Source organism: Hydra vulgaris, chromosome 02 (genome assembly GCF_038396675.1).
Source record: "Hydra vulgaris chromosome 02, alternate assembly HydraT2T_AEP".
Classification (NCBI taxonomy): domain Eukaryota; kingdom Metazoa; phylum Cnidaria; class Hydrozoa; order Anthoathecata; family Hydridae; genus Hydra; species Hydra vulgaris.
In genome coordinates, this window is record NC_088921.1 from 21,031,990 (window position 1) to 21,058,465 (window position 26,476).

General features: G+C 37.3%; 5 non-coding genes and 11 pseudogenes across 5 annotated transcripts; all 16 read left to right on the forward strand.

Moving 5' to 3' along the window:
• Positions 1-590: 590 nt before the first annotated feature.
• Positions 591-787, forward strand: LOC136077305 (U2 spliceosomal RNA). The gene has a single exon (XR_010637009.1). It is a non-coding gene; the product is annotated as a U2 spliceosomal RNA (small nuclear RNA).
• A 177-nt stretch (positions 788-964) lies between these two features.
• Positions 965-1,156, forward strand: LOC136077358 (U2 spliceosomal RNA). The gene has a single exon (XR_010637035.1). It is a non-coding gene; the product is annotated as a U2 spliceosomal RNA (small nuclear RNA).
• Positions 1,157-1,330: 174 nt separating this feature from the next.
• On the forward strand, positions 1,331-1,472 carry LOC136077497 (U2 spliceosomal RNA; annotated as a pseudogene).
• Positions 1,473-3,205: 1,733 nt separating this feature from the next.
• Positions 3,206-3,452, forward strand: LOC124812862 (U2 spliceosomal RNA; annotated as a pseudogene).
• Positions 3,453-3,626: 174 nt separating this feature from the next.
• On the forward strand, positions 3,627-3,693 carry LOC136077573 (U2 spliceosomal RNA; annotated as a pseudogene).
• A 339-nt stretch (positions 3,694-4,032) lies between these two features.
• On the forward strand, positions 4,033-4,261 carry LOC136077392 (U2 spliceosomal RNA; annotated as a pseudogene).
• Positions 4,262-4,435: 174 nt separating this feature from the next.
• LOC124813012 (U2 spliceosomal RNA) lies at positions 4,436-4,533 on the forward strand (annotated as a pseudogene).
• A 515-nt stretch (positions 4,534-5,048) lies between these two features.
• On the forward strand, positions 5,049-5,266 carry LOC136077343 (U2 spliceosomal RNA; annotated as a pseudogene).
• A 174-nt stretch (positions 5,267-5,440) lies between these two features.
• LOC124813015 (U2 spliceosomal RNA) lies at positions 5,441-5,614 on the forward strand (annotated as a pseudogene).
• A 5,400-nt stretch (positions 5,615-11,014) lies between these two features.
• Positions 11,015-11,214, forward strand: LOC136077283 (U2 spliceosomal RNA). Its single transcript, XR_010637001.1, has one exon. It is a non-coding gene; the product is annotated as a U2 spliceosomal RNA (small nuclear RNA).
• A 6,631-nt stretch (positions 11,215-17,845) lies between these two features.
• Positions 17,846-18,042, forward strand: LOC136077285 (U2 spliceosomal RNA). The gene has a single exon (XR_010637002.1). It is a non-coding gene; the product is annotated as a U2 spliceosomal RNA (small nuclear RNA).
• Positions 18,043-18,216: 174 nt separating this feature from the next.
• Positions 18,217-18,354, forward strand: LOC136077550 (U2 spliceosomal RNA; annotated as a pseudogene).
• Positions 18,355-20,073: 1,719 nt separating this feature from the next.
• Positions 20,074-20,268, forward strand: LOC136077277 (U2 spliceosomal RNA). The gene has a single exon (XR_010636997.1). It is a non-coding gene; the product is annotated as a U2 spliceosomal RNA (small nuclear RNA).
• Positions 20,269-20,442: 174 nt separating this feature from the next.
• On the forward strand, positions 20,443-20,610 carry LOC136077544 (U2 spliceosomal RNA; annotated as a pseudogene).
• A 1,694-nt stretch (positions 20,611-22,304) lies between these two features.
• On the forward strand, positions 22,305-22,533 carry LOC136077353 (U2 spliceosomal RNA; annotated as a pseudogene).
• Positions 22,534-22,707: 174 nt separating this feature from the next.
• On the forward strand, positions 22,708-22,881 carry LOC136077469 (U2 spliceosomal RNA; annotated as a pseudogene).
• Positions 22,882-26,476: the final 3,595 nt, after the last annotated feature.

A 26,476-nucleotide genomic window follows, 5' to 3' on the forward strand; every position in this document is an offset into this window, starting at 1 on the left:
AATAGAAACACTGAGGATGAAACCTTAAGAAATAGATATATAGCCTGTAGAAAAGCGGAGTGGGATCAAAGGAGAAAGGAATATTCACAGTTTCAACCTGACCATGAAAAAAAACAAGAAGAGCGTGCAATTAAAAAACAAATCTACCAATCTAAAAAAGCAAAACTAACACCACAAGCTGAAAGTTAAAAATCTTTGAACAGCACACAAAGTTATTTTACCAACCAAAAATGTAAAAACAGAAACAAAAGTATATCAAAAAAAAAAATAAAAAAAAAAAAAAAAAATAAAAAAAAAAAAATACGATTAAACCATAATAAGACATCCATTACTATTTAAAAACAAAAGTCTTATGTATTAAAGAGTCACATTAAAAAACTACTCAAATAGGACTTGAGAGACAAAAATACGAAACTTAAAAATCCAAATTAAACTAAAAATACAAAACACTAAAACAAAAAACAAAAATATAAAAAAATGAAACTAGAAAACAAAATATAAAACATATAACTAAAAAAATAAATAAAAAATATAAAACAAAAACTGCCATCTAGGGCCCTGTGTAAGTCTGGTTTCAGCAACAGGTCACTCTAGCTTGTTGGTATATAAAAAAAAAAAAAAAAAAAAAAAGTATCTGTTCTTATCAGTTTAATATCTGGTACGCCGGCACAGTCCGGCTCATATATTAATCTGATTCTTGGCATTAGGTCATGGGATCATAGGTTTACCTTGCCCTGACCACGGGTTGCCTCGGCTTTGCACTACTGCTGAGCGCGGCCCAGATTGGAAAAAAGAAAATATCTTCACTTTCAGAGTGTCTAACATCGCTAATGGTCTCAGCTGCTGCTGCTGCTGATGATGCTGCTGATGATGACGACGACGAAAATGATTAGACGTTCTAATTCAAACCACAAGTACATTGTTGAAGACGGCGTCAGTCCGACTATGTCTGCAGTGTTCAGTTATCGCTTCTCGGCCTAATGGCTAAGATCAAGTGTAGTATCTGTTCTTATCAGTTTAATATCTGGTACGCCGGCACAGTCCGGCTCATATATTAATCTGATTTTTGGCATTAGGTCATGGGATCATAGGTTTACCTTGCCCTGACCACGGGTTGCCTCGGCTTTGCACTACTGCTGAGCGCGGCCCAGATTGGAAAAAAGAAAATATCTTCACTTTCAGAGTGTCTAACATCGCTAATGGTCTCAGCTGCTGCTGCTGATGATGCTGCTGATGATGACGACGACGAAAATGATTAGACGTTTTAATTCAAACCACAAGTACATTGTTGAAGACGGCGTCAGTCCGACTATGGCTGCAGTGTTCAGTTATCGCTTCTCGGCCTAATGGCTAAGATCAAGTGTAGTATCTGTTCTTGATTCTTGATCTTAGGTATAAAACTGAGCTAGTGATCACCTTTAGTGAGGTCTACGTGCCTCATTAGTGATTACTAAGGGTTTACCTTACCTCTACAACGGGTTGCCGGTACGGCAATTTTAGTTTGTAGGGTGTTAAGTGTCTTTGATTTTTGGTTTTGTTTTAGTGTTGAAGGTCTACTGGCCTGTTATATTGACCTTAGGAATACACTTAGTGTATCTATAACCATGGCTTTAAAAAATCCATCACCTTTAAACGTTGATGACAATAACGCCAAAGTTAAAAGCTATGCGCAAGCAACAGCTTGTACATCATTTGGATATTCGAGTTTAAAAAACACTCTTTTGTGTTCTTTAGACACGAGAATTACAGAGGACGAGGTGTTATCAGCTATAGAGGATGTCGGGTTAGATAAGGAGTTAGAGGGATTCCAATTAATTAGGAACGGGTCCATGATAGAAATTGTCATGAGATCTGACAAAGCAAAGCATTTTCTACAAGAAAAAGGTCTTTTTATAAATGGTAAACTCTACCATTTTCATAACTCCACACCTACTAGAAGTATATCGAAAAGAGTAGCGGTGTCAGTGATTGGATTTCCACTCGAGAAGAAGTTTTTTCCTGTAGGAAAAGCATTAGAGGAACTGGGATATGGAAAACACATCCACACAAGGCCAGTTTTCAGGCATACTCCCAAATTCAAAACGCCATATTTTTCTGGAATTATAGTGGCCGTTATGGACAATTTAGAGCGTCCAATACCTAGACAAATAAAACTTATGGGGTACAATGTTAGAGCGATATATACTGGACAGGAGGGAGCAGGAAGTGTACCCCAGAAAGAGAAAGGTAACGAAGAAAAGAAGGAAGAAGTAGAAATACCAAGAAAGACAATAATAGATATAAAAGAACAACCTGAAGAGTTATTTGTAACTAAGTGTATAGACGATTCCACCGTTAGCTTAATAGTTTCAAAATGTGAAACACAAAACTTTACAAAATGTAGAGTTGAAGACATATCTCAAAAAGGGCAAGAAAATGTAAAAGTATTAAAACCGAATAGTAGCAAAAAAATAAAATTAATGCCAATCATAAATGAAACCAATATAACTGAAAACCCTGAACCTAAACCAAAAATAACAGACACCAGTAATGAAGAAAGTATAGAGCAAATAATTAACACACCATCTGAAGAAATACATACAGAACAACCTATTCAAAACCATGACAGTGATTATAGACATGAAAGAAAAGAAATTGATGTCTCAGGAGTTGAACTCCCATCAGAATTTGAAGGTATGAGTTACCACGAGATATGGTGTTATAACACAAACTTCTTTCATGGTTTCAACAAAAATTATTGCAGCGAAGAAGAACTTAAAAGATACGTTCGGTATCGAAGAGCCGAATATGCAAAAGAAAAAATGGAACGAAGACAAGAGTATGAAGAACAAAAGCAAGCAAAACGAAAAATATACGAAGAAGAAAAAATAGCTAGGCGAAAGGCAATGGAGGAGGCTAAGCTACAACAAAATCAAAATCCAAAAAATCTAATAAATAACCGAGACGAATGGTATTAAAAAAGTCTCAGAGAAAACATAAACAACAAAAAAATAAAAAACACATATACAAAATTTATAAATTTATTCAAAAAAACTAACAAAAAGTTATAAAACTATACTAAAACCTATATAAATATCTTTAACTATCATAAAAAATATATATATCTTTAAATAAATGCTACTTAGTTTCGGCTTTGTAGCTGTATTGAAAACCTTTAAGTGGGCAATAGAATAAATTTACCTTTCCAATTAAACAAAAAACAAACCTATCTTCTAGGATCCTGTGTGAGCCTGATATCAGCTGCAGGTAACCCTAGTCGTTAGAAAATAAAAAAAAAAAAAAAAAAAAAAAAAAAGTATCTGTTCTTATCAGTTTAATATCTGGTACGCCGGCACAGTCCGGCTCATATATTAATCTGATTCTTGGCATTAGGTCATGGGATCATAGGTTTACCTTGCCCTGACCACGGGTTGCCTCGGCTTTGCACTACTGCTGAGCGCGGCCCAGATTGGAAAAAAGAAAATATCTTCACTTTCAGAGTGTCTAACATCGCTAATGGTCTCAGCTGCTGCTGCTGATGATGCTGCTGATGATGACGACGACGAAAATGATTAGACGTTCTAATTCAAACCACAAGTACATTGTTGAAGACGGCGTCAGTCCGACTATGTCTGCAGTGTTCAGTTATCGCTTCTCGGCCTAATGGCTAAGATCAAGTGTAGTATCTGTTCTTATTTCGGCTCCGGACCATCTCTCAATTGGTTTCGGTGTTGTTAGAAAGCAGAAACAGCACAAGATCGAAACCGTGACAGTCGATAGAGGTTCTTGGCGTAGTCGCTTTTTCAGTGTCTCCTTCTACGTCCGGAAATCTCAAAGCGCTCCGTCCACTCCGGACGTTAAATGGAGATAAACCATTAAGTTGGCGCTGCTCAGTTTCGGCTGAGTGGCAACTAAACCCTTAAGTGGGCATAAACAAACCCTTAAATGGGCCAAACAACCCTTAAATGGGCTAAAAAACCCTTAAATGGGACAAAATACGGAGTCTCGGCTCCTAAATAACACCGCCTTCTAGGGCCCTGTGTAAGCCTGGTTTCAGCTTCAGGTCACTCTAGTTGGTTGGTGAAAAAAAAAAATAAAAATAAAAAAAAAAAAAAAAAAAAAAAAGTATCTGTTCTTATCAGTTTAATATCTGGTACGCCGGCACAGTCCGGCTCATATATTAATCTGATTCTTGGCATTAGGTCATGGGATCATAGGTTTACCTTGCCCTGACCACGGGTTGCCTCGGCTTTGCACTACTGCTGAGCGCGGCCCAGATTGGAAAAAAGAAAATATCTTCACTTTCAGAGTGTCTAACATCGCTAATGGTCTCAGCTGCTGCTGCTGATGATGCTGCTGATGATGACGACGACGAAAATGATTAGACATTCTAATTCAAACCACAAGTACATTGTTGAAGACGGCGTCAGTCCGACTATGTCTGCAGTGTTCAGTTATCGCTTCTCGGCCTAATGGCTAAGATCAAGTGTAGTATCTGTTCTTATCATCCTTCATCTTATCTTAACAAATAAAAAATTCTTTAAAATACCTCTTATAAAACTAAAAACGGAAATGTAAAAAACCAAAAAAATTAAAAAACAAAAAATTAAAAAAAAAAGGTTATAAACCAAAAAAAAAATTTGATTGACCTAACCTCTTAAAGCTTAGTAATTCTTAAATAAAAATGATATGAAAACAAAAAAAAAAAAAAAAAAAAAAAAAAAAAAAAAAAAAAAAGTATCTGTTCTTATTTCGGCTCCGGACCATCTCTCAATTGGTTTCGGTGTTGTTAGAAAGCAGAAACAGCACAAGGTCGAAACCGTGACAGTCGATAGAGGTTCTTGGCGTAGTCGCTTTTTCAGTGTCTCCTTCTACGTCCGGAAATCTCAAAGCGGTCCGTCCACTCCGCACGTTAAATGGAGATAAACCATTAAGTTGGCGCTGCTCAGTTTCGGCTGAGTGGCAACTAAACCCTTAAATGGGCCATAAACAAACCCTTAAATGGGCTAAAATACGGAGTCTCGGCTCCCAAATAACACCGCCTTCTAGGGCCCTGTGTAAGTCTGGTTTCAGCTTCAGGTCACTCTAGTTGGTTGGTAAAAAAAAAAAAAAAAAAAAAAAAAAAAAAAAGTATCTGTTCTTATCAGTTTAATATCTGGTACGCCGGCACAGTCCGGCTCATATATTAATCTGATTTTTGGCATTAGGTCATGGGATCATAGGTTTACCTTGCCCTGACCACGGGTTGCCTCGGCTTTGCACTACTGCTGAGCGCGGCCCAGATTGGAAAAAAGAAAATATCTTCACTTTCAGAGTGTCTAACATCGCTAATGGTCTCAGCTGCTGCTGCTGATGATGCTGCTGATGATGACGACGACGAAAATGATTAGACGTTCTAATTCAAACCACAAGTACATTGTTGAAGACGGCGTCAGTCCGACTATGTCTGCAGTGTTCAGTTATCGCTTCTCGGCCTAATGGCTAAGATCAAGGGTAGTATCTGTTCGTGATTTTAGCCGAGACAGCGATATTTAAAGTGGAATTTATATTTTTAGTGGTTTTTTGGAAATTTATTTTTAAAATGGAGGTTTTTGCATTGGCATTTTTCAATGGCTGCAAATACCGATGAAATCGCGAAAAGATCTCTTGAACGAATGAAATTGGTTGCGGAAGGAAAGCTGTTTGTCGACGTCAACATCGAATACAGTTCTTCAGACGATCAACACAGCGAAGCGGACGATGGGAACCATCCGAAAACAAAGCAGGCGGAAGCCCTGCCCAAAAATTTGAAATCTGCGGACCTTAACGGACCAACCAAAAAAAAAAGTTACGCTAACGCAGCTAAATCTTCTGCGGAAAATATAGAAAATAATGATGTTTATGAAACGAAAAAGATGTTACCAAAAACCCTGTTATGCAGGCTTCAAAAAAAAACAACCATTACAGAAATTTTGATGTCACTAGAAAAAGAAGGAATGGCAGCCGACCTCGAAGGTTTGCAATTAATTCATAACAATTCTATTTTGGAAATCGTGATGAGGACGGAGACAACAAGGAACCTCTTATTAGAGAGGGGACTTGTTATTAACCGTTTCCATCACATCTTTTATAAATCAAACCCTGAAAGGGCGCCAACCTCCAGAATTCATGTTTCTGTGTTTGGCCTTCCCATTGAGGACAAAAACCTGATCGTTGGAAAAACCTTTGAGCGTTTGGGTTATGGCAGGCATGTGTATACAAAGCCTGTCATGAGGAAAACTCCCGTGAGTGGATTACTCTACTACTCGGGAATCCTTGTGGCGGTGATGGAAGACATGCCGAGACCCATTCCAACTCATCTGAAAATAGACGGCTACAACGTCAGAACTCAGCATAACAACCAGACTGGGCAATTTCCAACAGCCACAGTAGCACAGCCTATAACCTCGGTTAACAAAGATCAACCGACCCAAGCAATGGCCTTAATTCCGGCCGACCACATAGTTGAAGAACTATCAACAAAAATCTCGACAGCACCGCAAGCGTCTGAAACACCCTGCACCACCCAACCGATAGCTACCTCTACCGTAACTCCTGACTCACCTTATTTATCAACCAAAGAGGAGTCCTCTGAAGTCCTTCCCATCGATATCCAAGAAACCCATAGCGACCAAGGTATGACTGACGCATCATCGTGCAGTGGAGCTGAGACTATCGAAGAGGACAAAGCTAGCAATGACGACGGAACTTGCCTGGAACTGAACAGAAAAAGAAAAACGCAACGAAAAACGAAAAGAGAAGCACGAGCGAAAAGGAGAACAGCGCACGGAAATGTAAACCACCGGCTTGGGGTGCGGTGAGAGTCTTTTAATTTATTATTTTATTTACTTCTTCACGAAATTTGATTTATTATTAGCCAACCTAAGTGTGTGATTTTATATTTTCAATAAGAATTTCTTTTGTTTAATTCAATCTTATAAAAAAAACTTTGTCATGAAAAATGGAAGTAAGAATTCTAACGCTGAACGTGAATGGTCTCCAAACCGAGACCAAACGTAACAAAATATTTCGATTCCTCAATAATTCGGACTATGACGTGATATGCTTGCAAGAAACGCATAGTACCGAAGAAAGCAACAACAAATGGAGTTTAGAATGGAAACACCAAACAAATGGTAGCTCTATTTGGAATAACGGAAACCAAAAAGAGCGGGGTGTTGCCATTCTATCTAAAAATGAACATATATTTAACGAAATTAGCCAAGACGACAGCGGGAGAATTCTTGCTGCCAGTTTCTCTCAAAAACACACAACAATAAGAATAATTAATATATACGGACCTAATGATCCGCAACATAGAGAAAATTTTTTTAAACAGGTTAAAAAGCACGCGCGAGGATCGGATTATATGATCCTCGCGGGTGACTTTAACATGGTTGAAAACCCCCATTTAGACAGGGAGGGAGGGGATCTCTTTAACAAAAATAATACTGTGGGTAGAGTCAATTTGAGATACTTTTGCGAAAAATTTGATTTAGTAGACGTATTTCGCAAGAGTAATCCAAACAAAGTTGACTTTACCTATGAAAAGCCAGACAAAAGTTTCAAAAGTAGAATCGATAGAATCTATGTTCCTTTGACGACCTCGAGGAACTGTGAATGCGCCACAATAGAGAACATACTGAGTGATCACAGAGCCTTCGGCTGTACTTTTATACTCGATAACAAGAGTGAGAGAGGCCCGGGCTTTTGGCACCTAAATGTTTCTCTATTAAGCGACCACGCTTTTAAAGCGAAACTAAAAAGCGATTTTGAACAAGAAAAAAATAATAAAAACAATTACCTCAATAGCAATCAATGGTGGGATATTACAAAATCCCGCATAAAGTTGATTGCTATAGAAACATCTAAAAGAAAAAAGCGCGAACTAAAATGCAAACAAAATAACATTCGAAAACAAATTGAAATTGAAAACCAAAAACCAGAAAGAGACTTGGAAACACTTGAAGACCTAAATTCTGAGCTTCAAGAACTCGTCTGCGACGGGGGCGTTTTCGTCAGAACGAAGCAAACCCTGGCAGAGGAGGGTGAAAAACCTTCCAAAGCTCTCCTTCATATGGAAAAAAATAACCAAAAGAAAAAAGTTCTAAACCAAATTAAAGATGGCGATGTCATGCAAACGGACACCGTTCATGTAATAGAAACAATCAGAAAATTTTACAAAAACTTATACAAAGCAAAAAAGCTGAATACAGAAAAGCAAAACCAATTTTTAAAAAACATTACGAGTTCGCTCTCGGATAATCAAAATGCGTTTTTAAACATCCCGTTTAGCAGTGAGGAGCTTTTAAACGCGGCCATGTCTTTAAACAAAGGCAAAACACCAGGGATAGACGGCCTCCCAGTAGAATTCTATCAAGAATGCTGGGATGTTTACGGAGAAGAACTAACCGTTCTCATGAACGCTAACGTCTTCGAAGTAAACAACGAGCTGTCATGGTCCCAAAGAACGGCGCTGATAAGTCTTCTTCCTAAAGAAGGAGACCTAACTGCGCTGCAGAACTGGCGACCGATATCCCTGCTGTGCGCGGACTATAAAATAGCCACAAAAGCCCTCGCCTTGAGGCTATCAAAGGTACTCAACACTTTCCTCGGACCGTCGCAAACGTGCTCGGTACCGGGAAGAAACATATTCTCCAACATTTGTCTGGTTAGAGATTTAATACAATATACTAACGAGAAAAACATCGATGGTGTCCTGATTACAATTGACCAGGAAAAAGCCTTCGACAAAATCGACAGGAGCTTCCTGGTCAAAACACTTCAGAAATTCAATCTAGGCAAAAAATTTATTAGCGCCATTGAACAAACAATGAAAAACACCCAATCTATTATTTTGAATAACGGCTACATGAGCAAGCCGTTCAGTATAAGCAGAGGAGTTCGCCAAGGCGACCCGATATCCCTTATGCTTTACTGCCTGGTTGTGGAGTCGCTGGCCCTAGACATCAGAAACAATCCTGATGTGGACGGCATTCCTCTTCCAGGAACTAAAAACAAATTAAAAGTCTCCCAATATGCAGATGACACCACGATGTTCCTGAGGAACCCGAAGTCGATCGAATGCGTTTTTAAAACGCTAGACGACTTCGAGGAAGCCTCAGGCTCAAACATAAACAAAAACAAAACCAAAGGCCTGGCGTTGGGTGGCTTCAATCACATCCACTACGAAAACACAGCCAGAGTGTTGAAACAAAAATGTTTCAACATCAACTGGTGCAACGCCACCGGCATCAAAATTTTAGGAATAACCTTCCACACCGACCTAGCTTACACCGCTAGCGTGAATTGGAAGAAAGCCGTTGAAAGCTTTAGGAAAAAAATCAAAAACTTCAAATACCGGAACATATCTTTGAGATGCAAGGGTGTTTTTGTAAACACTCTTGCACTCTCAAAGGTATGGTTCGTGGCCAACGGCTTCCCAATCAGCGAAACAATTTCCAAACAAATAAAAAAAGAAATATCCGCGTACCTCTGGCAAAGCGATTACGCGCAACCTTTAAAATATGACATCTTAAATATACCCATTGATAAAGGAGGACTAGGCATACTTGATACCGAAAAACAGTGCTTAGCCCTCCGAACCAAAAATATTTTTTTAATAAAGGAACAAGATAACTCTCACGAGTCTTGTTTCATCCAAAACTACTATTTAGCCCACCACCTAACTAGAAGAGCAAAAACCAATTACCCCCAATGGTTGTTTCTAACCAGAAACAACTTTCCAAAATCAATTAATGACCTTCCCTTTTACTACAAAGATGTTGTTGAGATAATTAAAACCAACGATAAAATTTTTGAAATAAAAACCAAAAACTCCAAAAACATATATGCGATTGTCAGCAAGTTTGGCGAAAACATACACATTCAAAAAATACAAATGGCATGGGATGCAAAGCTTCAAAAATCACTTCCGTGGAAAAAAATATGGGAGAGAAGTTTTAAATCCTATGCCAGCGGACCCAGCAAAAACGTCCTCTGGAGAATACTAACAAACTCGCTTCCGACTCTTGAAAAGATTCAGAGTTGGAGGAAAAACAGAGGGCGGGGAAACGCTAATTGCAAAACCTGCGGTGCAGTGGAAAACACGTTACACCCGTTTATCCACTGCAAGAAAGCTAGATCGGTATGGAAGGATTTCAAAAATGTTTATGAAAAGCTCATAACAGAGCAAAACTTTAACATAGTCCGTGCGGTCTTTCTGACAAATATAGACCACTTGTCAAAGAAGGACCACACTGCTAAAATAGCTGTAACCCTGGCCAACGTAATAACTTCAAAGTTATGGCGGGCCAGAAACATGAAATTAAAAGAAAACAAAATTATACCCTCAGCAAGAGTTGTAGAGGTCATAAAAAAGGAAATTAGGAACATCTGGAAGATAAATTACAACATATATTTAAGGAAAAACAACGTGGAAATGTTTCACGAACAGTTTTCAATCAACAACGCGATAAGCGATAAGAATACCCAAAACCTTGTGTTCCTTTTATAAGGAAGAAAATTCAACCATGTTTTGATTAATCTGTATATTTGTATATTCTTTTTAAATATAAACCAAACGAAAAAGCATGTCCCCAGCAGCCGTTGCGGTGTGACGGACATGCCAATATTTTTTAAGTGCCAGGCTTAATGGCCAGCAATATATATTATAAACACACGATATACGAACATGTCCTGCAAAACCCGGTGGTTTTAATGGATGTGTGATTTTATTTTAACAGTCTGGGTTAATAACCAGACATATATATTTTAAATGACAATATGTTTTATTTTGTTTATACTTTCCTAAGACTTGTTGTGGTATTATCTCGAATTTGTTTTATTCGCTTTTTTTCATTTTCGCTTTTCGTTTTAAGTAATACCCACAACAAAAATTTAAATAAATAAAAAAAAGAGCATGAAATTAACAATTAAAATCAAACGAGACTTAAGAAAATACATAATATTTTACAAGATTTTTTCCCCCCACCATGTAAATATACTCCTGTTGTAAATACTTTATATGGAAATATATGTAATTATCACAAAAAAAAAAAGTATCTGTTCTTATCAGTTTAATATCTGGTACGCCGGCACAGTCCGGCTCATATATTAATCTGATTTTTGGCATTAGGTCATGGGATCATAGGTTTACCTTGCCCTGACCACGGGTTGCCTCGGCTTTGCACTACTGCTGAGCGCGGCCCAGATTGGAAAAAAGAAAATATCTTCACTTTCAGAGTGTCTAACATCGCTAATGGTCTCAGCTGCTGCTGCTGATGATGCTGCTGATGATGACGACGACGAAAATGATTAGACGTTCTAATTCAAACCACAAGTACATTGTTGAAGACGGCGTCAGTCCGACTATGTCTGCAGTGTTCAGTTATCGCTTCTCGGCCTAATGGCTAAGATCTAAAAAGTCTTAGTTATTAACCGGGACAGTGGTTCCAGAAGCCTTAAAGGTTGTAAAGCTCTATTTTCATCTTTTTTTGGTTTTTTGTATTTTAGACGTACTATGGAGAAGACGATGATTTCTCGCACTAATTCCTTCGAGCAACGCAATCGAGATGCTGCCGTTCTTGTGGAGAAGATGGAGTTGGTTCGTGATAGCGTGATCGATCGACCCGATTTTCACTCGAACATTAGCTACAGCGACGATGATCTCAGCGATAGCGACATCGCTGAGTACAAAGAACTCGAATCTTCGCGGACCGTGATGGATCGTCGGAAAGTCTTATCGCCGAAAACGACCGTCCCGACCAAGACGGAAACATCCAAGGAGAAACGTTCTCCAAACAACTCTGGCGTCCCGACCGTTGTGGAGCGTCACTCCGTAAAGGAAGAAAACTTCAAGCGAACCTACTCAAACGTTGCCGCTACCTCTCGGAATGGCAGTAAACCACGATATGTCGATGAAAAACCGCAGCTTCCGAGAACTTTACTATCCAAACTGCAGAGTAAAATTACTCTCGATGACGTATTGGTGGCTCTTGATTCTGCCAAGCTTCTGCATGATCTTGATGGAGTTCAATTGATACGGCGCTCTTCAGTGGTTGAAATTGTTATGAAGACAGAAAACTCTAAATACCGGTTACTAGAACATGGCCTCTCAATCAAAGGCTATTATCACCGTTTCTCGCTATCAACTAACAACCGAACCTTTAGGCGGCAGACACACGTGTCCGTTTTTGGATTACCTCTCGAAGCAAAGGTCATAAATCTTGGGTTAATTTTAGAAAATATGGGTTACGGCAAAAATGTTGCAACAAAACCAGTTATCAAATATGCTCGAAATGGTACTCCGTACTACTCTGGTGTACTGGTTGCAATTTTGGAAGATCTTCAAACACGGATCCCTGAGTTTTTGAATATCAAAGGTCACCGAGTAAAAACCATGTACACCTGGGAACCTACCGACCCAACAATCGTTTTTGAAACGCAACCAGTCATCGAGGAAGCAAATGATAATGCTGAAAAGGAAGAGAAAGTCGATCGCCCTGAAGAAGAAGGTTTGGATTTGACTGGCAGTCTTGGGGAGCTGAGGAACGATGTCGAGTTTGTGGCTTCTTCCACAGAGACGGTGCTAGTAACCACATCAGCTGATGTTGATGTGGGGATACCCCCGTCCCTCGACACCTCGCTCCTGAGTTCGGAAACCGCCATACCTCCGGCAACCGCAAAATCCATTAGCGGCTTATTTAATGACATGGCAGGTGACGGCGATGTTGCTGACAATATCCCTATTATTCTGAGCGGTGAGGATGACGCATCTGTCGACGCAGCTGCCAAGGAGAATAATGCCTCATTTACTAATGTTGAATTGGTTGCCGTTGAGAAATTGGCGGTGGAAAATATCGAAATCGATAATGCGGATGGAAAGAATCCGAAAAGGAAAAGTTCTATTCGCACCGAGAAACTTTTCGAAGATAAAAAGAAAAAAGTCGAAACGGAAACAAAACTTATTCCTAATTTGGAACAAAATCTGTATAATATCGATTCCACTTTTTGCAAGAGAGTACCCAAAGAAGATAGAAGTCGCTTGATCGGTCAAGTATTGAAACTTCGTTACAGAAATCTTAAGCTGGAGGACAACCGAGAAGTTGAAAGTTTAATAGTAGAACGCGATCCAAAACAACGACGAATTATTAAGACCTCGTGGAAAAACTCGATCAATATGAAACACAGCGCTCTCATTGAACTAGTAAACAAACAATACAGTAAATTCTGCGACGTATACAAGATCTCTCTGGAGGACGTAAGAGTATAATTTTTATTTTTTATTAATACTAGTATATACATTGTGTACGTAATATAATCTGCGCTTTTTGAAAAAATAATTTCTTTGAAAAAGTTCTTTTTAACTCTTTACTGAGATAAAATAAGTTTGTAACAAGTATTAAATAAGTTTTGCTTAATTTTTCTAAAGTTAATGTGTTAAATCTCAGTAAAAAGACAAATGGCAGTAAGAATTCTTTCTTTAAATGTTAACGGGCTAAATAATGATTCAAAAAGACATTCGTTAATGACACTTTTTTTAAATTATGATATCATATGCCTACAAGAAACTCATTGTTGCGCTAATTTACAATCGAATTGGGAAAAAGAGTGGTTTCGAAAATCTAATGGCCATTCATTGTGGAATAGCGCTAACAATCGAGAAAAAGGTGTATCTATTTTAGTTAACAAAAATATAATTTTAAATAACATAACACGAGATCAAAACGGTAGAATTCTTGCTGCTAACTTTGTATTAAACGATAAGGTTTGTAGAATAATAAATGTATACGGACCAAATGATCCGCAAAAAAAAGAACTTTTTTATAAATCTTTGAATAGGCACGCGCGATTGTGTGATTATTATATTCTATTGGGTGATTTCAATATGGTTGAGGACCCGTTTCTCGACAGAGAAAACGGGGACCGTTTTAACCCAAACAATACAATAGGTAGAAAAAATCTGAAACTGTTTATCGAAAAATATCAGCTAACTGATATTTTTCGGAAGCAGAACCCAAGTAAAAAAGTATTTTCATACGAAAACCTCAATTTTAAAAGTAGGATTGATAGGATATATGTTTCTAATAATTTGATAAATTTTATAACAACAAGCGAATACAATAAGATGGGTTGGAGTGACCATAGCTCGGTTTCCTGCAAAATCTCTTTGGAAAGGGAGAATCCGAGGGGGCCGGGATATTGGCACTTAAACTCGTCTTTATTAAATGACAAAAAGTTTATTGAAATTCTCAAAAGCGATTTTGAAGTTATTCAAAAGCAAATCTTTTTTGAAAATAATAATCAAGCTTGGAATATACCAAGTGTATGATTAGAGCTATTGCAGAAGAAAGAAGTCGCGAAATTAGAAAAGAAAATAAAGAAAAAATTACTATTTTAGAACAAGCTTTAAAAGCAGAAAATCTTAAGCGCGATAGTGATGAAGGCGAACTTAAACGAATTAAAAAAGAATTATCTGAATTAAATAACAAGAATGGTGTGTTTATCCGAACGAAACAAGTAATAATCGAAGAGGGAGAAATACCCTCTAGATCCTTGTTTCTTTTGGAAAAACACAACCAAGGCAAAAAAACAATTAAAACAATATCCTATGAAAACAAAACTGTTAATGATACAGACGGCATTCAAAAAGTTTTGAGAAAATATTACAAAAAACTCTATAATAACGAAAAGCTTGATGAAAATTTGCAAAACCGATTTATTGATAAAATTCAAAAAATCCTTAAAGATGATGAAAATACTTTTCTAAATGAAAAATTTAACGTAAATGAACTTTATCAATCCGCCCTATCCCTTCAAAAAAATAAATCTCCCGGAATCGACGGAATTCCTGTCGAATTCTGGCAGAGCACATGGGGTATTTATGGGGGGGAGTTCACACGATTGGCTAACGAAAACTTTTTTGAAAACACTGAAAACCACATTCCGTGGTCTCAGAGGACGGCCGTGATTAGTCTCCTTCCGAAGGATGGAGACTTGTCGCTGCTGCAGAACTGGAGGCCAATCTCATTGCTGTGCGCTGACTACAAGATTGTCACAAAAGCGCTGGCTTTGAGAATGGCCAAGGTTCTCGAAAAAATCCTGGAACCCTCCCAAACTTGCTCAGTACCCGGAAGAAACATCTTTTCGAACTTGTTCCTGGTTCGAGACCTCATCCATTACACCGACGAAAAAAAGATCGGTGCTTTCTTGATGTCTTTGGACCAGGAGAAAGCTTTCGATAAGATGGATCGCGATTTCTTAATTAAAACTTTAGAAAAATTTAATCTTGGAAACAATTTTGTGAATGCCATTAAGCAATCTTTTAAAAATACCCAATCAATTATTTCTAACAACGGATACCTGAGCAAGCCCATTCCAATAAAAAGGGGAGTTCGACAGGGGGATCCGATCTCCTTGATGCTTTACTGTGTGGCAGTGGAAACACTTGCCCTCGAGTTCAAACACAACCAAGGCATCGAGGGGATCGGACTCCCTGGTACAACTTCCTTGAAAGTATTGCAATTTGCAGATGACACCGCTGTAGCTTGCAGAAACCCCCAATGCCTTAGCGAAAATTTTTCAGTGCTAAAATTGTTTGAAAATGCAACAGGCTCAAACATTAATATCGCAAAAACTAAAGCCCTTGCGCTGGGGGGACTCGAGAACACAATTGATCGCTTGCATTTTAAAAACTATGTTATCGACTGGTCAAACCAAGACGGTATGAAAGTTCTTGGTATAACCTTTTTTAACAACTTAAAAAAGACAGCTGAATTTAATTTCAATAAAGCTGTTGACAAGTTTACTAAAATTTTAAAACACTTTAAATATAGAAACGTTTCATTAAAATGCAAGGGGATGTTTGTAAACACGCTGGCCCTGTCAAAGGTCTGGTATGTTGCAAACGTCTTCCCTATGAATAAAAATCATGAAAAAACTATTAAAAAAGAAACTTCGATTTATTTGTGGCAGAGCAACTTCGCCGAGCCAATAAAAAGAAACATCTTAAATTTAAAAATAGACAAGGGTGGCTTAGGTATTCTCGACGTCAAAAAGCAATGTACAGCTTTAAGACTAAAGCATCTCATGCAATTTCGAGAAGACCTAAGTCCTCATGAAAATTTCTATTTAAAAAGATACTATCTTGCATACTCTTTAGACAAATATGCTAAAAAAGGTTATAGCCAATGGAACTTTCTTACCGGAGTAAACTTTCCCAAATCTTTAAAAGAACTGCCATTCTATTATGTTGATGTGGTAGAGCTTTTAAAGACTAAACAAAATCTTTTTAAAGAAAAAAATATAACAACAAAAAAAGTTTACTCTCTCTTGGGTGACCAGGAAGATTTTCTAAATATAAATAAAACTCAAACATTCTGGGAAAGTACTTTCGAAACTAACATGCCTTGGGACAAGATCTGGAGTAGGTGCTTCAGGTCTTACGCCCAAGGGCCTTCCCAAAACACTCAGTGGAAGTTGTTCCAAAACATTTTACCCACTAAGGAAAAATGCAAACTGTGGGCTAAAAACCGCGGGCGAGCCAATACAAATTGCCTCGTCTGCAACCAAAACGAAAATACATTACACCCTTTTGTATATTGCAAAGTTGCTCGAGCGGTTTGGTGTGGTTTGAAGTTTGTTTACGAGAAACTTCTGCCGCAGACAAACTTCAACACCATTCAGGTCCTCTTTTATTTAAACATTGAGAAATTAGCGAGATTTGACCCAAAAGCAAAACTAGTTACAACCATAACAAACATTATAACTACTGAAATATGGCGCTCAAGAAACATAAGAGTAATGGAAAGTAAAATCCTCTCCCCACCCAAAATAATTAAAAACATTATTAAAGAAATTAAATATATATGGAAAATAAAATATGAGAAATATAAACGTGAAAACAATGTTGAAAAGTTTCATACTTTGTTTTCCATTAACGATGCAATATCTAAACAAAACGAGCAAGATCTCGTGTTTACTATATAAAGAAACAACCATATTGAAATGATCTCCCATTTCCTAGTATATGTACATATATTTACGAAAAGCATGTCCCCAGTAGCCCTGTGGGTGCGACGGACATGTGTTTATTTTTTAAATGCATGGCTTAATGGCCAGCACTATTTATTTTAAACTAGTGAAACGGAAAAGCATGACCCCAGCAGCCTTGTGGTGTGACGGTCATGCGTTTATTTTTTAAATGCCCGGCTTAATGGCCAGCCAAATATATTATAAACATGACTTTCTCTTTCTTTTTTAATTTATACTCAAGTATATAAGTGTTTGTTGTGTTGTAATATATATTTTGTAATTATGTTATAAATTATGTTATTACATATTTTGCGGTTTTAACTTTCGAATTTTCGTTCTCGCTTTCGTTTTATTCTTGTTTTTGTTTTTGTTTTAATAAAATCCGCAAAAAGAAAAAAACAAAAATTTAAAATTCAATTAACCACTTTGACTTTATTTTGGATTTATAAAACATTTTTATAAATATGTATAAATATTTATTTATAACTAAAAACTAGTGGGCCCTATATTATTTTTTTGTTTTATTTAGCAAATCTTTATAAATAATGTCTTCACAAAAAACGTAAATTTTACTTTGGCTTTTTTAATTATAATAATTCCTTTATTGTTTGTTTGTTTACCTTGCGGTTTTAAAATTTTCAGTTTTAAGTTAAAATTTTGTTTTACATTTATTTTTGTTTTGTGTTTGAAAAAGCCGCAAATTCTTGAAAGTAATTTTTAAATATAAATATTTCATCATTGTAGTTAAAAATATATTGATTTATTGTGTTATTTAAACGAAAATCTTTTGTAAATATCACGGTTTCTTTGTAAAATATTTTTTTTACATGAATTACATTGTAAAGAAAAAAAAAGTATCTGTTCTTATCAGTTTAATATCTGGTACGCCGGCACAGTCCGGCTCATATATTAATCTGATTTTTGGCATTAGGTCATGGGATCATAGGTTTACCTTGCCCTGACCACGGGTTGCCTCGGCTTTGCACTACTGCTGAGCGCGGCTTAGATTGGAAAAAAGAAAATATCTTCACTTTCAGAGTGTCTAACATTGCTAATGGTCTCAGCTGCTGCTGCTGATGATGCTGCTGATGATGACGACGACGAAAATGATTAGACGTTCTAATTCAAACCACAAGTACATTGTTGAAGACGGCGTCAGTCCGACTATGTCTGCAGTGTTCAGTTATCGCTTCTCGGCCTAATGGCTAAGATCAAGTGTAGTATCTGTTCTTGATTCTTAGTCATTAGGTATCTAATTGAGCTAGTGATTGCTCTTGGTGAGGTCTACGTGCCTTTTAGTGTGTATTAAGAAGTTTACCCTACCTCTACAACGGGTTGCCTGTAAGGCAACTTTAGTTTGTTGAAGGTTGTGTGAACTATTAGAGTGTTTTTTGAGTGACCGAGAGGAAAAAGAGTAGTTAGTACACGTAGTGTATTACTAGTATGGATACAAATTCATTAGAAACTGATACGGACAATATAGGCAGTATTGCCACCACTAAAAGCTATTGTCAAGCTATTAAATCATCGAACCAACCGATTAAGTACAGCGTTTTAAGTAGGACTCTTTTGTGTCATAAGACTCAAAATTGTTCAGAGCTTGATATTCTGTCGGCTATCGAAGATGCAGGTCTAGATGATGATCTGGAGGGATTCCAGATTATTCGTAACGGAACTATGATTGAGCTGGTCATGAAATCCGACAGAGCAAAATCGTTGCTCCAAGATAAAGGTCTTTGTGTTAACGGTGTAATACATCGTTTTCATAACTCAACTCCAACTCGAAATATTAGCAAACGTATTGCGGTATCCGTTATTGGATTACCTCTAGAAAAAAAGGAGTTTCCAGTCGGGAAAGCGCTTGAAGACTTAGGCTATGGTAAACATATTCACACAAGACCAGTGTTTAAAAAAACACCAAAGAATAAAACACCGTACTTTTCTGGCATTTTAGTTGTCATTATTGACAACATCTTAAAACCAATTCCTCGAAACCTAAGACTAAGGGGATATAATCTTAGAATCGTCTATACAGGACAAGATCAACCAAAAGCTAATCTAAACGAAATAGAAACACAAAAAACACCATTAACTGATAGAGTAGAGAAGGAATCAACGGATAGTAAAATCGGACCTGAAATAGAGAAAAAAGAACTAAATGAAACATTAATTAATAAAGAAAAATCAACTGTAAACATAGAAACAGCGGAACCAATAAAGGTAGCAAATCCAAATGATTTAGCACCTCAAAGTACTAAAAGTGAAAACAATATCACAACTGAAAGAGGTGTTATGGATAATATATCAACAGAAGATTTAGAAGAAGGAGAAATTACCATACTTGAAGAACTTGAGGACATGAACCATTTAGAAATAGTAGAATTTAACTGGAAAGCTTTTAAAAATTTTGACAGATATAACTGCTCCGAAGAAGAATTAAATAAACTAAAGAGGTATAAAAAGGCTGAGTGGGACGAGTACGAGTCAGAGCGTCGTAACTACAGAGCACTAGAAAAAAAGCAACAAAGAAAAGGGATGTTGACGCCAATTTCTTTTAAAGCTATGGATTCAGGCGAAATGTATTCTTATAATAAAAAAGAATTTAAAAACTATTACGAAGAAGACTATTCAACTGATGATGAAGAAAAATACGTAGCACATAAAAAAGCGGAATGGGATCAACGAAGAAAAGAATTTACTATGTTTATTAAAGACCACGAAAAAAAACAAAAGGAAAGACAGAATAAATTACAACTAAATCTAATAAAAAAAGAAAAAAGGCAAAAACTGATTGAATAAACTATAACCTATTTTAATTATATATTAAACTATTCCAAAACGTATTACAAATATAATAAAACAAAATAATAACTGTAACAATTGTTATTAAGTCATCTCCTAGAGATACTTTCTAAACTCTTAATAACTCAGTAAAACTAAAATAAAATGAAAACAAAAATAAAAATATAAAACACAAAAACAAAATATAAAACCATAAAATTTAATTAATAAACAAAAAATATAAAATTAAAACTGCCTTCTAACGCCTTTGACTAGTAGGTAGTTCAAAAAAAAAAAAAGTATCTGTTCTTATCAGTTTAATATCTGGTACGCCGGCACAGTCCGGCTCATATATTAATCTGATTTTTGGCATTAGGTCATGGGATCATAGGTTTACCTTGCCCTGACCACGGGTTGCCTCGGCTTTGCACTACTGCTGAGCGCGGCCCAGATTGGAAAAAAGAAAATATCTTCACTTTCAGAGTGTCTAACATCGCTAATGGTCTCAGCTGCTGCTGCTGATGATGCTGCTGATGATGACGACGACGAAAATGATTAGACGTTCTAATTCAAACCACAAGTACATTGTTGAAGACGGCGTCAGTCCGACTATGTCTGCAGTGTTCAGTTATCGCTTCTCGGCCTAATGGCTAAGATCAAGTGTAGTATCTGTTCTTGATTCTTAGACATTAGGTGTATAATTGAGCAGCTGATTACTTTTGGTGAGGTCTACGTGCCTCTTATAGTATTTGAGAGTTTACCCTGCCCCTACAACGGGTTGTCTGTAAGGCAACTTTAGTTTGTAGAAGGTTGGGAGGAGTGAGAGTGTTTATTTTGAGTGGTATTGTGTGACCGAGAGTTTGTTTACTATATGATACACATAGTGTATTACTAATATGATTACAACTGCAATAGAAAATGATACTGGTAACATAAGCATTAGCGCCATCAATAAAAGCTATTCTCAAGCAATTTCATCTTCAATTAAAAATCAACCTAATAGATACAGCATTCTTAGTAGGACTCTTTTGAGTCATATTACTAAGAACATTACAGAGCTCGATGTTCTATCGGCTCTTGAAGATGCTGGTTTAGATAAAGACCTAGAAGGTTTTCAAATAATCCGTAGCGGAACAATGATCGAACTGGTCATGAAAACTGGCAAAGCCAAATCATTGCTCCAAGAAAAGGGTCTCTGTGTCAACGGTGTAATACACCGCTTTTATAACTCAACACCGACCCGAAACATAAGTAAACGTGTCGCGGTGTCCGTTATCGGTCTTCCGCTAGAAAAAAAGGCGTTTCCAGTAGGAATGGCGCTGGAGGAATTAGGATATGGTAAGCACATTCACACCAGACCCGTGTTCAAAACAACACCAAAGAATGGAACACCATATTTCTCTGGTATTTTAGTGGTTATTATTGATAACCTGTTAAAACCAATACCTAGAAATCTAAGTATAAGGGGGTATAATGTTAGAACAATATATACTGGGCAACAACTACCGGATAATAATCTGAACAAAACTCAAAAACTATCATCAAGCGAAAAAATAGAAAAACTCGAACAAGAGAAAGAATCAACTAAAGAATCAATTCCTAACAAAGAAACATCAATTCCGACCAAAGACAACACAGAACCAGAAACGATTGCAATCCAAAACGATGAAGTAACTCAAGATACTGAAAATGTTGAGAGTAAATTAAGTGAATGTAGTAAAAACGAAAATATACTAACAACTGAAACTGAAGATGGAGAAATAAATATACCTGATGAGCTTGACGGTATGAACCATTTAGAAATGGTAGAACGTAACTGGAGTTTATTTAAAAACTTTGACAGATATAACTGTAGCGAAGAAGACCTACAAAAACTTAAGGATTATAAAAAAGCTGAATGGGACCAATACGTGTCAGAACTCCGTAACTATAAAGCACTTGAAAACGAACAAAAAAGAAAAGGAATAATAACGCCAGTTAGTTTTAAAAATATGGATTCAGGCGAGATGTATTCATATAACAAAAAAGAATTCAAAAACTATAACGAAGAGGACTGTCCACTTGAAGAAACAAAAAAGTATGTTGCTCATAAAATAGCAGAATGGGACCAACGAAAAAAAGAATTTTTTACATTTATTAAAGACCATGAATTAAAGCAAGAGGATAGACGTCAAAGAAAACAAATAAACCAAATAAAAAAACAAAAAAAGTAAAAACTACAAGAATAACAAAATATATCCCTACAGAAACAACTATATTCAAAGCAAAAAATTCTAAATTCATTTAAAGTACCAAATAAATTAAAAATATATTTAATAATAATAAAAAGAAACTGTTACAAGAAATAATAAGTCACATCCAAGAGTTACTTTTTAAACCCTTGATGACCCAATAAAAATATAAAACATTAAAACAAAAATAAAAATACAAAACTATAAAACAAAAACATAAAACCACAAAATTATATAAATAAACAAAAAATATAAAATTAAACTGCCTTCCAGTGCCTTGGACTAGAAAGTAGATAAAAAAAAAAAAAAAAAAAAAAAAAAAAAAAAAAAAAAGTATCTGTTCTTATCAGTTTAATATCTGGTACGCCGGCACAGTCCGGCTCATATATTAATCTGATTTTTGGCATTAGGTCATGGGATCATAGGTTTACCTTGCCCTGACCACGGGTTGCCTCGGCTTTGCACTACTGCTGAGCGCGGCCCAGATTGGAAAAAAGAAAATATCTTCACTTTCAGAGTGTCTAACATCGCTAATGGTCTCAGCTGCTGCTGCTGATGATGCTGCTGATGATGACGACGACGAAAATGATTAGACGTTCTAATTCAAACCACAAGTACATTGTTGAAGACGGCGTCAGTCCGACTATGTCTGCAGTGTTCAGTTATCGCTTCTCGGCCTAATGGCTAAGATCAAGGGTAGTATCTGTTCGTGATTTTAGCCGAGACAGCGATATTTAAAATGGAATTTATATTTTTAGTGGTTTTTTGGAAATTTATTTTTAAAAAGGAGGTTTTTGCATTGGCATTTTTCAATGGCTGCAAATACCGATGAAATCGCGAAAAGATCTCTAGAACGAATGAAATTGGTTGCGGAAGGAAAGCTGTTTGTCGACGTCAACATCGAATACAGTTCTTCAGACGATCAACACAGCGAAGCGGACGATGGGAACCATCCGAAAACAAAGCAGGCGGAAGCCCTGCCCAAAAATTTGAAATCTGCGGACCTTAACGGACCAACCAAAAAAAAAAGTTACGCTAACGCAGCTAAATCTTCTGCGGAAAATATAGAAAATAATGATGTTTATGAAACGAAAAAGATGTTACCAAAAACCCTGTTATGCAGGCTTCAAAAAAAAACAACCATTACAGAAATTTTGATGTCACTAGAAAAAGAAGGAATGGCAGCCGACCTCGAAGGTTTGCAATTAATTCATAACAATTCTATTTTGGAAATCGTGATGAGGACGGAGACAACAAGGAACCTCTTATTAGAGAGGGGACTTGTTATTAACCGTTTCCATCACATCTTTTATAAATCAAACCCTGAAAGGGCGCCAACCTCCAGAATTCATGTTTCTGTGTTTGGCCTTCCCATTGAGGACAAAAACCTGATCGTTGGAAAAACCTTTGAGCGTTTGGGTTATGGCAGGCATGTGTATACAAAGCCTGTCATGAGGAAAACTCCCGTGAGTGGATTACTCTACTACTCGGGAATCCTTGTGGCGGTGATGGAAGACATGCCGAGACCCATTCCAACTCATCTGAAAATAGACGGCTACAACGTCAGAACTCAGCATAACAACCAGACTGGGCAATTTCCAACAGCCACAGTAGCACAGCCTATAACCTCGGTTAACAAAGATCAACCGACCCAAGCAATGGCCTTAATTCCGGCCGACCACATAGTTGAAGAACTATCAACAAAAATCTCGACAGCACCGCAAGCGTCTGAAACACCCTGCACCACCCAACCGATAGCTACCTCTACCGTAACTCCTGACTCACCTTATTTATCAACCAAAGAGGAGTCCTCTGAAGTCCTTCCCATCGATATCCAAGAAACCCATAGCGACCAAGGTATGACTGACGCATCATCGTGCAGTGGAGCTGAGACTATCGAAGAGGACAAAGCTAGCAATGACGACGGAACTTGCCTGGAACTGAACAGAAAAAGAAAAACGCAACGAAAAACGAAAAGAGAAGCACGAGCGAAAAGGAGAACAGCGCACGGAAATGTAAACCACCGGCTTGGGGTGCGGTGAGAGTCTTTTAATTTATTATTTTATTTACTTCTTCACGAAATTTGATTTATTATTAGCCAACCTAAGTGTGTGATTTTATATTTTCAATAAGAATTTCTTTTGTTTAATTCAATCTTATAAAAAAAACTTTGTCATGAAAAATGGAAGTAAGAATTCTAACGCTGAACGTGAATGGTCTCCAAACCGAGACCAAACGTAACAAAATATTTCGATTCCTCAATAATTCGGACTATGACGTGATATGCTTGCAAGAAACGCATAGTACCGAAGAAAGCAACAACAAATGGAGTTTAGAATGGAAACACCAAACAAATGGTAGCTCTATTTGGAATAACGGAAACCAAAAAGAGCGGGGTGTTGCCATTCTATCTAAAAATGAACATATATTTAACGAAATTAGCCAAGACGACAGCGGGAGAATTCTTGCTGCCAGTTTCTCTCAAAAACACACAACAATAAGAATAATTAATATATACGGACCTAATGATCCGCAACATAGAGAAAATTTTTTTAAACAGGTTAAAAAGCACGCGCGAGGATCGGATTATATGATCCTCGCGGGTGACTTTAACATGGTTGAAAACCCCCATTTAGACAGGGAGGGAGGGGATCTCTTTAACAAAAATAATACTGTGGGTAGAGTCAATTTGAGATACTTTTGCGAAAAATTTGATTTAGTAGACGTATTTCGCAAGAGTAATCCAAACAAAGTTGACTTTACCTATGAAAAGCCAGACAAAAGTTTCAAAAGTAGAATCGATAGAATCTATGTTCCTTTGACGACCTCGAGGAACTGTGAATGCGCCACAATAGAGAACATACTGAGTGATCACAGAGCCTTCGGCTGTACTTTTATACTCGATAACAAGAGTGAGAGAGGCCCGGGCTTTTGGCACCTAAATGTTTCTCTATTAAGCGACCACGCTTTTAAAGCGAAACTAAAAAGCGATTTTGAACAAGAAAAAAATAATAAAAACAATTACCTCAATAGCAATCAATGGTGGGATATTACAAAATCCCGCATAAAGTTGATTGCTATAGAAACATCTAAAAGAAAAAAGCGCGAACTAAAATGCAAACAAAATAACATTCGAAAACAAATTGAAATTGAAAACCAAAAACCAGAAAGAGACTTGGAAACACTTGAAGACCTAAATTCTGAGCTTCAAGAACTCGTCTGCGACGGGGGCGTTTTCGTCAGAACGAAGCAAACCCTGGCAGAGGAGGGTGAAAAACCTTCCAAAGCTCTCCTTCATATGGAAAAAAATAACCAAAAGAAAAAAGTTCTAAACCAAATTAAAGATGGCGATGTCATGCAAACGGACACCGTTCATGTAATAGAAACAATCAGAAAATTTTACAAAAACTTATACAAAGCAAAAAAGCTGAATACAGAAAAGCAAAACCAATTTTTAAAAAACATTACGAGTTCGCTCTCGGATAATCAAAATGCGTTTTTAAACATCCCGTTTAGCAGTGAGGAGCTTTTAAACGCGGCCATGTCTTTAAACAAAGGCAAAACACCAGGGATAGACGGCCTCCCAGTAGAATTCTATCAAGAATGCTGGGATGTTTACGGAGAAGAACTAACCGTTCTCATGAACGCTAACGTCTTCGAAGTAAACAACGAGCTGTCATGGTCCCAAAGAACGGCGCTGATAAGTCTTCTTCCTAAAGAAGGAGACCTAACTGCGCTGCAGAACTGGCGACCGATATCCCTGCTGTGCGCGGACTATAAAATAGCCACAAAAGCCCTCGCCTTGAGGCTATCAAAGGTACTCAACACTATCCTCGGACCGTCGCAAACGTGCTCGGTACCGGGAAGAAACATATTCTCCAACATTTGTCTGGTTAGAGATTTAATACAATATACTAACGAGAAAAACATCGATGGTGTCCTGATTACAATTGACCAGGAAAAAGCCTACGACAAAATCGACAGGAGCTTCCTGGTCAAAACACTTCAGAAATTCAATCTAGGCAAAAAATTTATTAGCGCCATTGAACAAACAATGAAAAACACCCAATCTATTATTTTGAATAACGGCTACATGAGCAAGCCGTTCAGTATAAGCAGAGGAGTTCGCCAAGGCGACCCGATATCCCTTATGCTTTACTGCCTGGTTGTGGAGTCGCTGGCCCTAGACATCAGAAACAATCCTGATGTGGACGGCATTCCTCTTCCAGGAACTAAAAACAAATTAAAAGTCTCCCAATATGCAGATGACACCACGATGTTCCTGAGGAACCCAAAGTCGATCGAATGCGTTTTTAAAACGCTAGACGACTTCGAGGAAGCCTCAGGCTCAAACATAAACAAAAACAAAACCAAAGGCCTGGCGTTGGGTGGCTTCAATCACATCCACTACGAAAACACAGCCAGAGTGTTGA